The sequence below is a fragment of the Cajanus cajan genome, chromosome 7 (assembly GCF_000230855.2).
Source record: "Cajanus cajan strain Asha chromosome 7, NIPB_CcT2T_4, whole genome shotgun sequence".
In the NCBI taxonomy this organism is placed as follows: Eukaryota; Viridiplantae; Streptophyta; class Magnoliopsida; order Fabales; family Fabaceae; genus Cajanus; species Cajanus cajan.
In genome coordinates, this window is record NC_138523.1 from 52140219 (window position 1) to 52155506 (window position 15288).

General features: G+C 31.9%; 1 protein-coding gene and 1 non-coding gene across 3 annotated transcripts in view; one reads left to right on the forward strand and one right to left on the reverse strand.

Moving 5' to 3' along the window:
* The window catches only part of LOC109812499 (uncharacterized), a 58296-nt gene that overhangs the window by 19687 nt on the left and 23321 nt on the right, over window positions 1-15288 (reverse strand). The gene's annotated exons all lie outside the window — the stretch shown is intronic.
* Window positions 7357-7462, forward strand: LOC114916788 (small nucleolar RNA R71). The gene has a single exon (XR_003805384.1). It is a non-coding gene; the product is annotated as a small nucleolar RNA R71 (small nucleolar RNA).

Below are 15288 nucleotides of genomic sequence, written 5' to 3' on the forward strand. Positions count from 1 at the left end.
GCATACATTTGACAAGGAATTGGGTGTTAATCCGACTATCCAACAATTATTTCCATACTCCCGAGTGAGATTTCACACTCCTCCTTACCTGGATGAGCAGAAGATGAAGCGTGTACGATTCCCTAGTGATCTCCACCTTCTGGTTCTCTTGAATTTTCAGAGAGCGTAAAAGGGATGAGAAATGAGTAAGAAACGTGAAATAAAAACTCCTAGCAACTCCCTTAACTTCTAATAACTTTTCTCTCTTAAAAAAATAAAATAAATAATAGTAATAATAATAATTTACAAAAGGTCATTATGTCCTTCCTTCCCTTCTCATAAAACAATTAAAAACAATAAAATTACACCTTCTCTTTTTAATACAAAATAACATATGCTTAACTTTAGTAAAATACATTTCACAAAAACCTGTCTCATATCAAATAATCAAATATTAATTAAAAATCATGTTTTTTTATTAAAATAGAGCTCACATAAAATAGATAAATAATATAAAATATAATTCTCCTTTTTTTAAAAATAATATGTTTTATATAAAAAAATAAAACTCATATGAAATAGCTAAATAATAATAAAAATCCTTCTAAGAAACACATTAAAACATTAAAATAAATACTACTATATTATTAATAGAATTTTATGAAAATTGGGATGTTACAACTCTCTCCCTGTTTTTGAAATTTCATCCCTGAAATTTACATGCTAAGAACAATAGTGGGTACTCTAGCATGTGGCTCTCAATTCCTATGTCGCACTCTCGTCGGTTCCCTTTCAAAAACTACACTAGTAGGAAAATTCATGTAACCTCACTACCTCACTGATGTACAACTCTATCAATCTCTCCAAGGGATATCTAATATCAATAAGGATAAGACAAACAAACTTGGTGAGTCTATCCACTATAACCCAAAAAAGAATTAAATTTCTTAAGCGTCTTAGGCAAACCTACAACAAAGTCCATCAACACACCATCTGATGAAGATTTTCGCAATCTCTCCACTTGGCAAGTGAACCAAGTTTTGAAGTAGTATTCAAATATCGTCCTCAGGGATTTGAGTGTTTAGTAATTCTTTCTCTAATGATTTAAATGAAAATGTTGTTATGGTTGCAAATGAGTGAAAATAGATTAGAACGACCCAATAAAATAAAAGTAGTAAAGATAATGGTTAAGAAACAAGGATTGGTTCAGAAGTACTTGCTAACTCGTAGATCTTCTTAAAATAAATGCGATTCTAATTTCATTATTTCCACGTTCATTAAGTAATCCAACAAGATTCCTCAAGGTTGAATCCTAAAGTCATTAATCTCAAAACATGATTCCTCTATGTTTTGAGTTTAACACTTTGCATTAAGAACAATAACTTGAACAATGTGACTAACCAAATCAAGTCTATTCCTAGAACAAGAAGTGATTAGGTGCAAGATTCAGTTCGGGTTTTCAAAAACGTTTTCCAACTGGATTCAAAAGCCAAATATTCATACAACGGGTGATCAAGCCGATATAAGCATTAGAAGAAGAATCAAGCACAAATAATGAGATCAAAATGCATATATTTAAGAAGAAGAGGAGTTAGTAGTTACATCCAACCAATCCTTAATGAGTTTAGCCACACATGACCATTACAAGATCTAAGAAGTAAAAGAAGAGATTACAAAGTTGGAGATGAAAACAAGGGGTTGGGCTTCGTTCCCAAATGACTCAGCTGCCCAAGTAGTAGTTCCTCCTCTGGTTCTCTCTTCAAGTCCTCCTTACTCTGTTTTTCTCTTTGTGTTTCGTGTTGCCCTGTTTCTTCACTTTTCCCCTTTTATATGAGCTTTAAAACAGGGGAAAAGAGTGATTTTTCCTCCCACGGCTGCAGTTGTAAATCCACGGCTATGGTTGTGGAGAGTCCTTCAGGGTGAAGAAACCTCCAAAGCTGTAGCTGTGGTTTCACAGCTATAGCTGTGACAACTCCTTCAAGCTTAAGGAACCTCCAGCGCTGCAGCTGTGAAGTCACAGCTATGGCTTTGGATCTCTGGAGTTTTTGCTGGGTCCTGGGTGCTCCATGGCTTTAGCTTTGAGTTCACAGCTTTAGCTTCAACTCTCTGGAGCTTCAAATTGTATTTCAGATTTCCACAGCTCGAGCTCCAGATCCACAGCTATAGCTTCAAGTCTCTGGAACCAAAAAATGAGCATTCCAGATTTCCACAGCTATAGCTGCAGAACCATAGCTATAGCTGCAAGTTTCTGACCTTCACAATTTCTCCCCAGATTTCCACAGCTCGAGCTCCAGATTCACAATTATGGTTGTGGATCTCTGCCTTCCTAAAAAAACTGCAAAAATTGAGGAAATTCCTTAAGATTTTGCTACTTCTCCTCTACTCTTTTAAGACTATTTATACAGGTGCTTGTTTATTTTTCTTTTGATTTGATTTTTTTTGATTTTTTTGATTTGATTTTTTTATTTTTTTTTATTTTCTTTTGATTTTTTTTTTGATGAGTATGATAATGATAAAATGAAACTAACAAGCACACTTAAATTTGAGCAATGAAAATGATGGAGGGGTGACTCTTCCCTTCAACTTTGCATTAGCTTAATTTCTCCACTTTCTTTCAACTTGGCAATTTTTACCAACTACCCCAACTTAATCCCCAATTCATTTTCATTTACTCTCAAGAGTTTGGTTAGGGTGAAGAGTTGGTATTTGGGAGAGGTTTAGGGTTATTTGAAGGTTAAGGCTCAAACAGGTTTTAAAGGATGGATTCAATTATGGCTGGTTGTTTGGCTCTAGGCTTAAGACAATTTCAGTTATTCACAATGGGATGCCTTGATCCTGTCCAAAACTTCTCACAAGAGCAATCATTCAAGACTCAAACAATGCAAACACATATTCTATGATGATGGCTCTCAAAGTATAAATGTATATGATAGATGCACTGTTTAGTTTCCCTCACTCACTAGCTTGGCTAAATGTTCAATTACTGATCTTTCATGCCATGCTAATCAAATATCTCATAACTTCAAGATCAAACAAATTGGATGAGTACAACCTCAAAGCAAGTCTCAAAACAAACCATTTTAAGGTGAATCAAAAGATGTTTTTCACTCTTGTTGATCTAAAAGCCATCTCATTTACTACCTTTCAAAAATAATTTTCAATTTTTCCCAATTTTTTTTTTGGTGATTGTTAATTCATAAAAAGTATATAAACCACCAGATAGTCCAAACAATTAACAAAATAGAAACTAAAACAACTGGAATTTAAAATGACTGGAATTTGAAATGGCATAAAATTAAAGTGGAACTTCTCTTCCTCAGAACGAGGGTGACAATGACCCTCCATCATCTCTTTCTTTATCATTGTCTGCTCATGCTCCTGCTTCCCACCATGAAGTTGTTCGCCTTGATGGTGGTGGTGGGGTTGGTGTAGCTGGGATTTTATGAGTGGCTTTAGAGCTTCCGCCTGAATCGCCACCTCTTTAGCATGCCGTCTGAAAGACTAAATCCATTCTTGCAACCAAGTTAATCCACCAGTTGATCATAGAAACAAAACACAATTCTTCATGGGGCATAATGAATGATTGATAAACAGTCTAACATGTGAAACGCTCAAGTTATTTCAAAGCTACCAATGAACAAGCAAATATTTCAACTAGAATTTTTCACATGTATTTAAACAAACAGCCACCAATGAAATGCTATTAGCACTAAATCCTACTTGCTTCCACGATCATCCCACCACAAGATTCTTTTGATTTAGAAAACTGAAATCAATTTTCACTTAGGCATTTTGTCAAGCATATAGCAAGCAAAAACATGTAATGGTCATGCATGTGCAAGGTGGATTATTAAACATCCCAAACTTCAAACTTTTCAATCCAAGAAGAGAATCAATTCCACATTATGTTTTCATGATGAACAAAGAACCCATAAATGATGATGGTTCATGAAAGAAGAAGAGTTCATGAATATTCTTCATGCAATGACTTAAGAGAAAAGAAAATTGAAAATTTTACCTTGCAATGCCAATAAAAATTGATTCTTTTGTGTTTGTGTGCATAGTGGATGAAGAAAAATGAAGGTTTGATAGGGATTATAAGGAAAAGGCATGAGACGTAGGGAGGTGGAGAGGTTTGGGATGAGAGAAAAAGAGAGACCAAGATGTGGAGAGAGGGGCTTAGTTTTAAAACTGACCCAAAACTATCTAAAGCTTTTCATTTAAATTAGAAAAATGGCTCCAGAGAATTGGCGCTGGGGCATTGAGAACTAGTATACAAAAAAAAAACATGACAGCAAATTGGCACTAAGGCTGTGAGTCCAGCACTTCAGCGGTGAGAGTTTGAATTTTAACATTTTAAACCATTTCACATTACACGAACTTGGAAACCCAACCAATGATCAAATTCTTATGACCACACAACACTTAAAGCTACCCAAGCAACTCTAAATCATCCAAAAATGGCACCTCACAAACTAATACTTTATGAACAAAGTATGCAGCCAACATAACCATAAAACTCAAAATTTTGCAAAATTTATAACCATTAAAACACATCAAAACAAGTTTATATTTCATAAGAGATATGGCTTAAAACAGCAACTTGAAACACACACTTGAAACTTTAAACCTTTCTACTATTTCACACCACTACACTACACACACACAAATGTATTAAAAACAGAAGTTTATATAGTGTAGTAACAAATCAACCATGACAAACAGGATCAGCAATTGTAAAACATACTAATAATAACATCATATAAAACATGAATTCAAACATGGAATCAAACAAACCTATTGACATTCATTTCTTACTACATACTACTCACCACCTAATTGTATCCAAAATCACTACTCCTAGTAAACACCAACCAGCAGCACCCCTTGCAGTCAAATATGAAGTTCAAAATTTAACACAAAAACTCCACTACCAAAACAAAGCATCAAAATAATCACAAACCCAAAACTCAGAATGCTACACAACCACTCTAAAACATCAAATTAACTTCATATATCCTAACACACAAAACACAAACATAACCTCAACAAGATCAACAATCTTAACATATCCCAAAACATGCCAATCATCAAGCACATCCATTCTGAAATCAAACAACCCTATGCACAAAAACTCTTAACAACTCACCATTCAAACTAAAACTTAGAATCTAAAACAGAAATTAAAACAAGAACATGCTAATTTAATGTCTTTAGCTTGGCAGTCCCTGTTTGATCATGGCTCCTTCCAATGAATGATGGTAGTGAGTCTTTCAACTTCACCACCCAGATAATGCTTGAGCCTTTGACCATTGACTGACCAAGTCCTTCCAGAGGCAGGATCTTTCAGCTTAATGTCTCGATGTGATTTGATAGGTTTAATTACAAATGGGCCTAACCATTTAGTTTTGAGTTTGCCCGGAAATAACTTCAATCTAGAGTTGAACAATAACACTGATTGGCCGGGTTTGAAGCTCACAAGTTCAAGAAGCTGTAACTTCCTGTGTTTTCCAGCTACATTATCATCCAATTCCAGCTTCACTACTTGCTTTTTTTCCTCCTTCTTCAATTCTTCTTTTGACTGAACATTGGCAGAAGAGTTTTCTCTTTTATTTAGTGCATCAATAACATCTTGATCCTCTTCATCTATGACCTTATCCAATTACACATAATCTAATACATCAATTCTAAAGCAATCTTTGTTGCCTTTTGGACACTTCATTGCTTCAAATACATTGAAACTCACTTCCTCATCTTGGACCCTCACCTTCAGCTTTCCTTCATCCATGTCAATGATAACTCGAGATGTTTTCATAAAGGGTCTGCCCAATATCAAAGGAACTTCTACATCCTCTTCCATATCCATGACTACGAAATCAACTGGAAACATGAACTTATCAACCTTCACTATCATATCTTTCACTATGCCATGTGGAAGCTTGATGGATCTATCTGCCAACTGCAAGGTCATTCTTGTAGGTCTCACTTCCACTTCTCCTATCTTCTTCAGCATGGATAAAGGCATCAAGTTAATACTGGCTCCAAGGTCTAATAGTGCCTTACCCACTGATAGATTACCAATTGACACTAGGAGAGTGAAACTGTCTAGATCTCTGGATTTCTTAGGTAGAGTATTTTGTATAATAGCAATGCAACTTGCCTCAAGCTCCACAGTCTCTTCTTCAAGAACTCTTCTCTTCTTAGTTAACAATTCCTTCATGAACCTAGCATAAGTAGGCATTTGCTATGGCTTCAGTGAAAGGAATATTTATCTGGAGCTTCTTGATGATGTCCAGCAACCTTGCAAATTGTCTTTCCTTCTCTTTCTTAGATGGGGCATGAGGGTAAGGTAAGTCTTTAATAGGAACAGTGGAAATGACTTCCTTGCCCTTCTTTTTATTTTTTTCCTTCTTTGCTCCTTTCTTCTCTTTTATTTTCTCACTATCTACACCCTCATTTTTATTGCTTTCCTCCCTCATTCTTCTCAATCTCCTCCTTAACCTCCCTCAATTCAAAATTTTCTTTCTTTTCATTTTTCTCACTTACCCCAACATCACTACCTACCACCTTCCCATTTCTTGTTGTTATGGCTTGGCAATACTCCTTGGGGTTGGTCTTAGTGTTGGCTGAAAATGGGCCTTCAGACATGTCAGCTAATTGCTTAGCTAGCTGACCTACCTGTACTTCTAAATTCTTGATGGAAGCTTCAGTGTTTTTCTGATTGTTCATAGATACCTGCATGAACTGGTTCAGAGTCTCCTCCAATTTGTTGGTTCTTTCATGCATAGAAGGATAAGCAGGATGATGTTGTTGTGATTGTTGTGGTGGCCTATTGGATGGTCCAGCTTCATTCCCCATCCATATCCTTGGTTGTTGTTCTTGTTTCTCCAACCTTGATTTCCCTGCATATAATTGTTAGTATTATAATTACGGGAATTAAAATTACCTCCTTTTTGTTGGTTGCCCACATAGTTGACTTCTTCTCCATTTGAAGTTTTAGAACAATGACCATTGGGATGATCTCCCCCACAAAAATCACACTTTAAAGAAGAATGTGATTGAGTTGAAGAAGAAGCAATAACATGAAGCTGTTGTGGAATCTTGGCCATCTGCTTAGTCAGTGCTTCAATCTGTTGAGCCAATAACTTGTTGTGAGCAAGGATTGGATCATTAGTACTGAGATCAAGAACCCCTCTTTTATGAGATTGGTGTCTTCCATGCTCTGCTTGGTGATCAGAAGATGCCAAAGATTCTATGATTTGAGTAGCTTCTTCTGGGCTCACAGTCATCATGGTGCCACCAGCTGCTGCATCTAATAACATTTTCACCTCAGGCTTGATTCCATTAACAAAGAAATTGAGTTGAGCTATATCCTCAAACCCGTGATTAGGACATTTTCTGAGCAATGACTTAAACCTTTCCCAGGCTTCACAAAATGGTTCATCTACACCTTGCCTGAAAGTAGTGATTTCTGATTTGGCCTTAATATACTTGGATGAAGGATAGAATCTATTCACAAACTTGTTTTCCACATCACCTCATCTTGTCAAACTTTGATTTGGGTGAGATTGTAACCAAATTTTAGCTTTTCCTGTTAAAGAGAATGGAAATAACCTCAAGTATACAGCTTCCTCATCACCTTAGGAATTCCTATTGTTCCACATAACTCATAGAAATTTGAAAGATGTGAATATGGGTCCTCATGATCAAGGCCAGCAAATTGTTGTGAGCTAACCAAAGTAAGGAAAACAGGCTTCATCTCCACGGCTCTAGAAGTATTTGGAGCTGCAATGCTAGAGAAATGCCTAGGACCATGTTGTTGTGCATAATCACCTAGGGTCCTTCTAGGAGGCCTGGTTGGTCCATGTCCACCATTATGATTTCCTGTTCCGTCTTCAGCCATCTCGGATTCAAGGACTGGTTGATTTGATGAAGTAGAAGAACTTGGAAAATCCTGCTGTTATTTTTGGATTCTCTCCAATTGTCTAAGCCTTCTTGTTCTACTGTTGTTCCTCGTCGTTCTTTCAATTTCAGGGTCAAAATGTAATTCCTCGGCTGGAGTTTTCCCTCGCATACAATTCGAAGAAGTTTGCACAGCAATGTGAGTCCACAAAACACAACTAGACAAATGTATCTATATATTATAAATATTCACAAAATGAATTATTTACACAATTACAAAATCACAAGATTAATAATTACTAAATAGCACCAAATCCCCGGCAACGGTGCCAGAAACTTGATGAAGATTTTCGCAATCTCTCCACTTGGCAAGTGAACCAAGTTTTGAAGTAGTATTCAAATATCGTCCTCAGGGATTTGAGTGTTTAGTAATTCTTGCTCTAATGATTTAAATGAGAATGTTGTTATGGTTGTAAATGAGTGAAAATAGATTAGAACGACCCAATAAAATAAAAGTAGTAAAGACAATGGTTAAGAAACAAGGATTGGTTCAGAAGTACTTGCTAACTCGTAGATCTTCTTAAAATAAATGCGATTTAATTTCATTATTTCCACGTTCATTAAGTAATCCAACAAGATTCCTCAAGGTTGAATCCTAAAGTCATTAATCTCAAAACATGATTCCTTTATGTTTTGAGTTTAACACTTCGCATTAAGAACAATAACTTGAACAATGTGACTAACCAAATCAAGTCTATTCCTAGAACAAGAAGTGATTAGGTGCAAGATTCAGTTCAGGTTTTCAAAAACGTTTTCCAACTGGATTCAAAAACCAAATATTCATACAATGGGTGATCAAGCCGATATAAGCATTAGGAGAAGAATCAAGCACAAATAATGAGATCAAAATGCATATATTTAAGAAGAAGAGGAGTTAGTAGTTACATCAAACCAATCCTTAATGAGTTTAGCCACACATGGCCATTACAAGATCTAAGAAGTAAAAGAAGAGATTACAAAGTTGGAGATGAAAACAAGGGGTTGGGCTTCGTTCCCAAATGACCCAGCTGCCCAAGTAGTAGTTCCTCCTCTGGTTCTCTCTTCAAGTCCTCCTTACTCTGTTTTTCTCTTTGTGTTTCGTGTTGTCTTGTTTCTTCACTTTTCCCCTTTTATATGAGCTTTAAAACAGGGGCAAAGAGTGATTTTTCCTCCCACGGCTGCAGCTGTAGATCCACGACTATGGCTGTGGAGAGTCCTTCAGGGTGAAGAAACCTCCAAAGCTAAAGCTGTGGTTTCACAGCTATAGCTGTGGCAACTCCTTCAAGCTTAAGGAACCTCCAGCGCTGCAGCTGTGAAGTCACAGCTATGGCTGTGGATCTCTGGAGTTTTTGTTGGGTCCTGGGTGCTCCATGGCTTTAGCTTTGAGTTCACAGCTTTAGCTTCAACTCTCTAGAGCTTCAAATTGTATTTCATATTTCCACAGCTCGAGCTCCAGATCCACAGCTATAGCTTCAAGTATCTGGAACCAAAAAATGAGCATTCCAGATTTCCACAGCTATAGCTGTAGAACCACAGCTATAGCTGCAAGTTTCTGATCTTCACAATTTCTCCCCAGATTTCCACAGCTCGAGCTCCAGATTCACAGTTATGGCTGTGGATCTCTGCCTTCCTAAAAAAACTACAAAAATTGAGAAAATTCCTTAAGATTTTGCTACTTTTCCTCTACTCTTAGTATAACTTGATTCTTTAAATAAAGGGGGGTAAAATAACATATATAATATCTACAATTACCAAAAAGAGTACCAAAAGTTGAGTGCAAATCATGCATAAAAGACACTCAACACTATCTCATTTCCAAACTAGGACGTCTAAAGGCTACAAAAGTCTTAAAGGCTTATGGTGTTCTACCTTAGACTTCTAGCATACTAAATATTAGTAAGCAAATTTCTCTACTTCTCTTTTCATCTTAGGCCACTAGAACATCTTCTTAAGATCTTGATACATTTTAGTAGCTCACGTGCGAATACTAAAAGTACTCTTATGTCCTTTTTCTAAGATCATTCTCTGAATTCAGGATTACCAGGCACCCAAATTTTGTCCTTGCATCTCAAAACAACATTGATTCCTACTCGGAAAGGGTTATCTATACTCTTACCGATCTTCTCCACTTGGTTCACTTTGAAAGGATCTAACTCTCGGGCTTCTCTAATCTCATCTATTAATCTATTAGTCTCTTCCAACATACTCAATCCAAAGCTCCTAAGGGTGAGGTCACACTCCAAGCTTAAGTTTCTAAACTCCTCAATCGAATCCAACCCTTAAATCATCAAAGATGATAGGTGAATGGTCATCCTACTCAAGGTATTTACTACAATATTAGTTTTACTTCTATAACCCTCTCCAAAGATCAAGTGCCTAAGCATAGGCTCATTAGGTACACATACTAGATCTCTAAATTTCACCACTCCATCTACACCCAAAGTAAATTTCCCTTCACTATCTTGTCCTACAACCTCACATTTTGCCACCAAAATTGAATTATCTAATTGTGTTTTTCCAATTTCCTTCAACAATCCACTAGTTAATCGAGTCATACCTAGTCTCACACTACTAGGGATAACCTCATAAGCCAAACTTAAATCCCTAATTTGAGCCAAAGGATCCATCTCTCTAATCATAAGCACTACAAGAAAATTCAGTATTTCAGACGGCAAAAATCCGTGGGAAATGCCCAAAATCCGTGGGTAATGAGGCATTTCCGACGGATTACCGACGGACACTAATCCGTCGGTAAATTGGTCGTCTGAAATTTACCCACGGATTTTTATCCGTGGGTAACTTTCCCACGGATTTTCCCACGGATTTATCCGTGGGAAATTACCCGAAAATTATAATTTTTTTTTAATTTTAATAAATTTATTAATGTAACAACCCTCGTATTTGGCCTCTCAAGGGTTCTATTTCACGATATTTCATTGTTTAGTGTGTTTTAACCTTACTTGTGCAATTTCTGGGAAACTTCCCAGAAGGTCACCCATCCCTATATTACTCCAGGTCAAGCTCGCTTAACTGTGAAGTTCTTATGAGTAAGCTACCGAAATGTATATGTATATTGTCAGTATAACTTGTACAAATTAATTCATTTAAGTCATCCTCAAATATACAATCTCATATTTATACTATAATAATAATATATAATAATTTTATATTACAAATAATAATAATTAATAATAATGATATATTTAATTATTATTTATTTATATGTACTTACTTTTATAATTAACGTCTACTTATTTTTATTTAAAATTATAAGTTAAATTATTTAATTTTATAATTTATAATGCTAATATAATTTAAAAAATTATAAATATTTATTTAATACATACTTATAAATTAAATTTTAATATTTTAAATAAAATATTAATTAATTTAATATATTTATTTACCTTAAATCAAACATATAAAATTCAAAAAATGTATTTATCCTTGTTTTTTTTCTTTCTAATTATCAACTATTAATAAAATACTAACTTAAAATCTTATCTAATTATATATAATATTCTCATATCAAATTTAAAATCAGATATTAGTTATATAAAAATATTAAGATCATATAGTAAAACCAGATATTAATTATACAAAAATATTAAGATCATATAGTAAATTATCAATAAGATTTTAGTTAAATAATTTAAAATAACTAATGTTTCAATTATATTGTTAATTCAGAAATAATTTATTCCAAAACTAATTAATTTTTTATATTAATTATTAGTAAAATTTAGTAACTTTTAATTTAACAATTAATTATATCGATAAAATTCAACACACGCCATAAGTTACTGAGCGGAATAACTTTATCAAAGAGTTATTTTATAAGTTATCTTAAATCAAACATATAAAATTCAAAAAATGTATTTATCCTTTTTTATTTTTTAATTATCAACTATTAATAAAATACTAACTTAAAATCTTATCTAATAATATCATAATATTTTCATATCAAATTTAAAATCAGTTCTTACATTTTCAAAAAATATAAATTTGTCTGAAATATTTCATCAATAATATAGCTTTTCCTACAAAAATTTTCTCATCAAAAATATAAATTTTTCAATAGATTTAATTTTGTTTTATAAGAAATCATCTTCGATTAATATAACATTTTGTATATATGATTTAAGAGTAAAATATTTTTAATTTAATGGTTGAATTTACAAAATTCACATTTAATATAAAGTTATACGTCATCTTGTAACTGATTTTGTCTAAAAAATAATAGATAATCATACCCTTAACTGATTTTTATTTTATATATTCTAATTTTATTTGTAATAATATGATTATATATTTAAATAATTTAATTTTAATAATTTTTTAAGTACATTTTTGTCTTTTCACTTAAAATATTTAAATTTCCATATTTTAATTTGAATTATTTTTTAAGTATAATTTTGCCTTTTTGTCTTAAATTTTTGAATTTCTATATTGTAATTTAAATAATTTTTTATTTCTATTATTTATTAATTCTTTTCTTTTTTAATGTTTTATAACATTATTAAAATAATATAATTTTAATCTCTCTAATTTTATCTTACTTTTTATTTTATAAATATAATTTAGATTATTCATTTTATAATTAGATTAATTTTTTAAATTTTTTATGAGTTTACATTCTAAGAATGTATTGAAACTCCTCAATTTTGAATTAAAAAAAATAATTTTTCACAGAATTTCCCACGGATTTCCCACGGATTTATCCGTGGGAAATTACCCACGGATTAGTCCGTGGGAAATTACCCACGGATAAATCCGTGGGAAATCCGTGGGAAATTTTGTGAAAAATTATTTTTTTAAAATTCAAAATTTTATTAAATAATTATCTTATTTAAATATATTAAATTAATCATAATTATGTAAATCAAAACAAGTTCATTCATACAAAATAAAATGTCATACATAACAAATAAAGTTTAGGAGTTCAAATTTAAAAATAACATATAGTACGATCAGTAGTAGAATTATAACATAATGTCTAATAATCAGAATATCCATGTTGTTGCTATCTAATAATCAAATATTGAGGAACTTAAATACATTCTTAGAATGTAAACTCATAAAAAATTTAAAAAATTTAATTTAATTATAAAATAAATAATCCAAATTATATTTATAAAATAAAAAGTAAGATAAAATTAGAGAGATTAAAATTATAAAATTTTATTAATGTTATAAAATATTTAAAATGAAAAGAATTAATAAATAATAGAAATAAAAAATTATTAAAATTAAAATATAGAAATTCAAAAATTTAAGACAAAAAGACAAAAATATACTTAAAAAATAATTTAAATTAAAATATAGAAATTCAAATATTTTAAGTGAAAAGACAAAAATATACTTAAAAAATTATTAAAATTAAACTATTTAAATATATAATCATATTATTTCAAATAAAATTAGAATATATAAAATAAAAATTAGTTAAGGGTATGATTATCTATTAATTGTTAGACAAAATCAGTTACAAGATGACGTATATTTCTCTTTATCTATTATATAGATAATCAAACAACTATATATTTAACTATTTTTCTTCTATTCATTTTCTCTGTCTTTATCTCTACTTTCTATATATAGATTCATTGAAGTTTTAAATACTCATATTTATACTCGTTACTTTGTATTTTACTGATTTACTTAAATATAAAATTCAGAAATCAATAAAATGTAAATTTAAGAAATTACTACAACTTAAAGAGAGATTTTTAAATCAATCAGTTATTAGGAACAAAAATAATTATTTAGTGTAATTATTTTAACTTTAATGTTTTAAGTTTTAAATAAAGAAGATTTAATATAGAAAAAATTCCATTAACCCCTACTTGAAGTTTTTCTCAATAACGTCATACAAATATCTCTTCTCAAATTTTTAAGTGAGTATTAATTTTCTTATTTATTTATTTAAGTGGCACATACAACTACTTATATATGATAATACTGTTTATATACTATTAAGTGAAAATAATTTATTAATACAAATATCAATAATTAAATGAGATTTGATTTCTTATTTCATTATTTCAACTTTTTTGAAATTTATTTTAAATATCATGCACACTGTGATTTAAAAAAATATATTAAATTTAAGTAATAATTTTAAAAATGAATTGAAAAAAATATTATTTTCAAAATTGAAGATCAATGAAAGTTTTCATCAAAATGACATAGTATTGGATGTAATTTAGAAATAAATGATAGATACATATATATGATTTGCAGAACATAATTTAACTCTTTTCCCCGTTATTTAATTAATAACGTTATTTTCAAAGAGATGAGTGATTTTTAAAAATTAAAGAAAAGATGTGTTATTCTTAAATTTGAACGTCATGTGTTGGTATTTTTCAAGATAATAAGTAACAAAAAACACATTTACGCTAATTAGTTTATAATTTATAATAACCTAAACATATAATTATATAAAGGTAATATAAGTCATACCTCACACACTTTGATTTATATTTCTTATTTATATTTTGAAAACACCCATATAATAATGAAAATATTATATAGTGCATTGTTGTGTGTATTGATGCGATTAGGATTGGTTGCATTTGAAAAATAATTAGCTTAAATTTTATTTAATAATTTCATAGGTGGGAAACTATGTCAGAAATTTCAGACGGATTTTAATCCGTGGGAAACTTTGTCAAAAATTTTAGACGGATTTAAATCCGTGGGAAATTCCGTCAAAAATTTCAGACGGATATAAATCCGTGGGAAATTCTGTCGGAAATTTCCCACGGATTTAAATCCGTGGGAAATTCCGTCAGAAATTTCCCACGGATTTAAATCCGTCGGAAAGTCCGTCGGAAATTCCTTCATGTAAAAATCCGTCGGGATTTTGGTCCGTGGGAAATAATCCGTGGGAAATTTGACTTTTTCTTGTAGTGAAGTGAAGATAAATGTAGAGGTTTCCTACTCAAAGCATCGACCACCACATTGGCTTTTCCTAGATAACAACTAAGATCAAAATCTTAGTCCTTAAGAAATTCCAACTATCCCTTTGTCTCATATTCAACTCCTTCTAGTCAAAAGATATTTAAGGCTTTTATGATCACTAAATACCTCAAGCTTAGAACCATATAGGTAGTGTCTCCAAATCTTAGTGTAAATAGCACAACTGCTAACTCAAGGTCATGGGTAAGGTAATTTCTCTCATAAATGTTCAATTGCCTAGGAACATAAGTTATTACCTTTCTTTCTTGCATCAACACTCCACCCAAACCCATCTTAGAAGCATCACAATACCACAAAAGACTTACTAAGATTAGACAACATTAACAATGTGCACTAGTCAATCTTTCCTTAACAATTTGAAAACTACTCTTACACTTAATATCT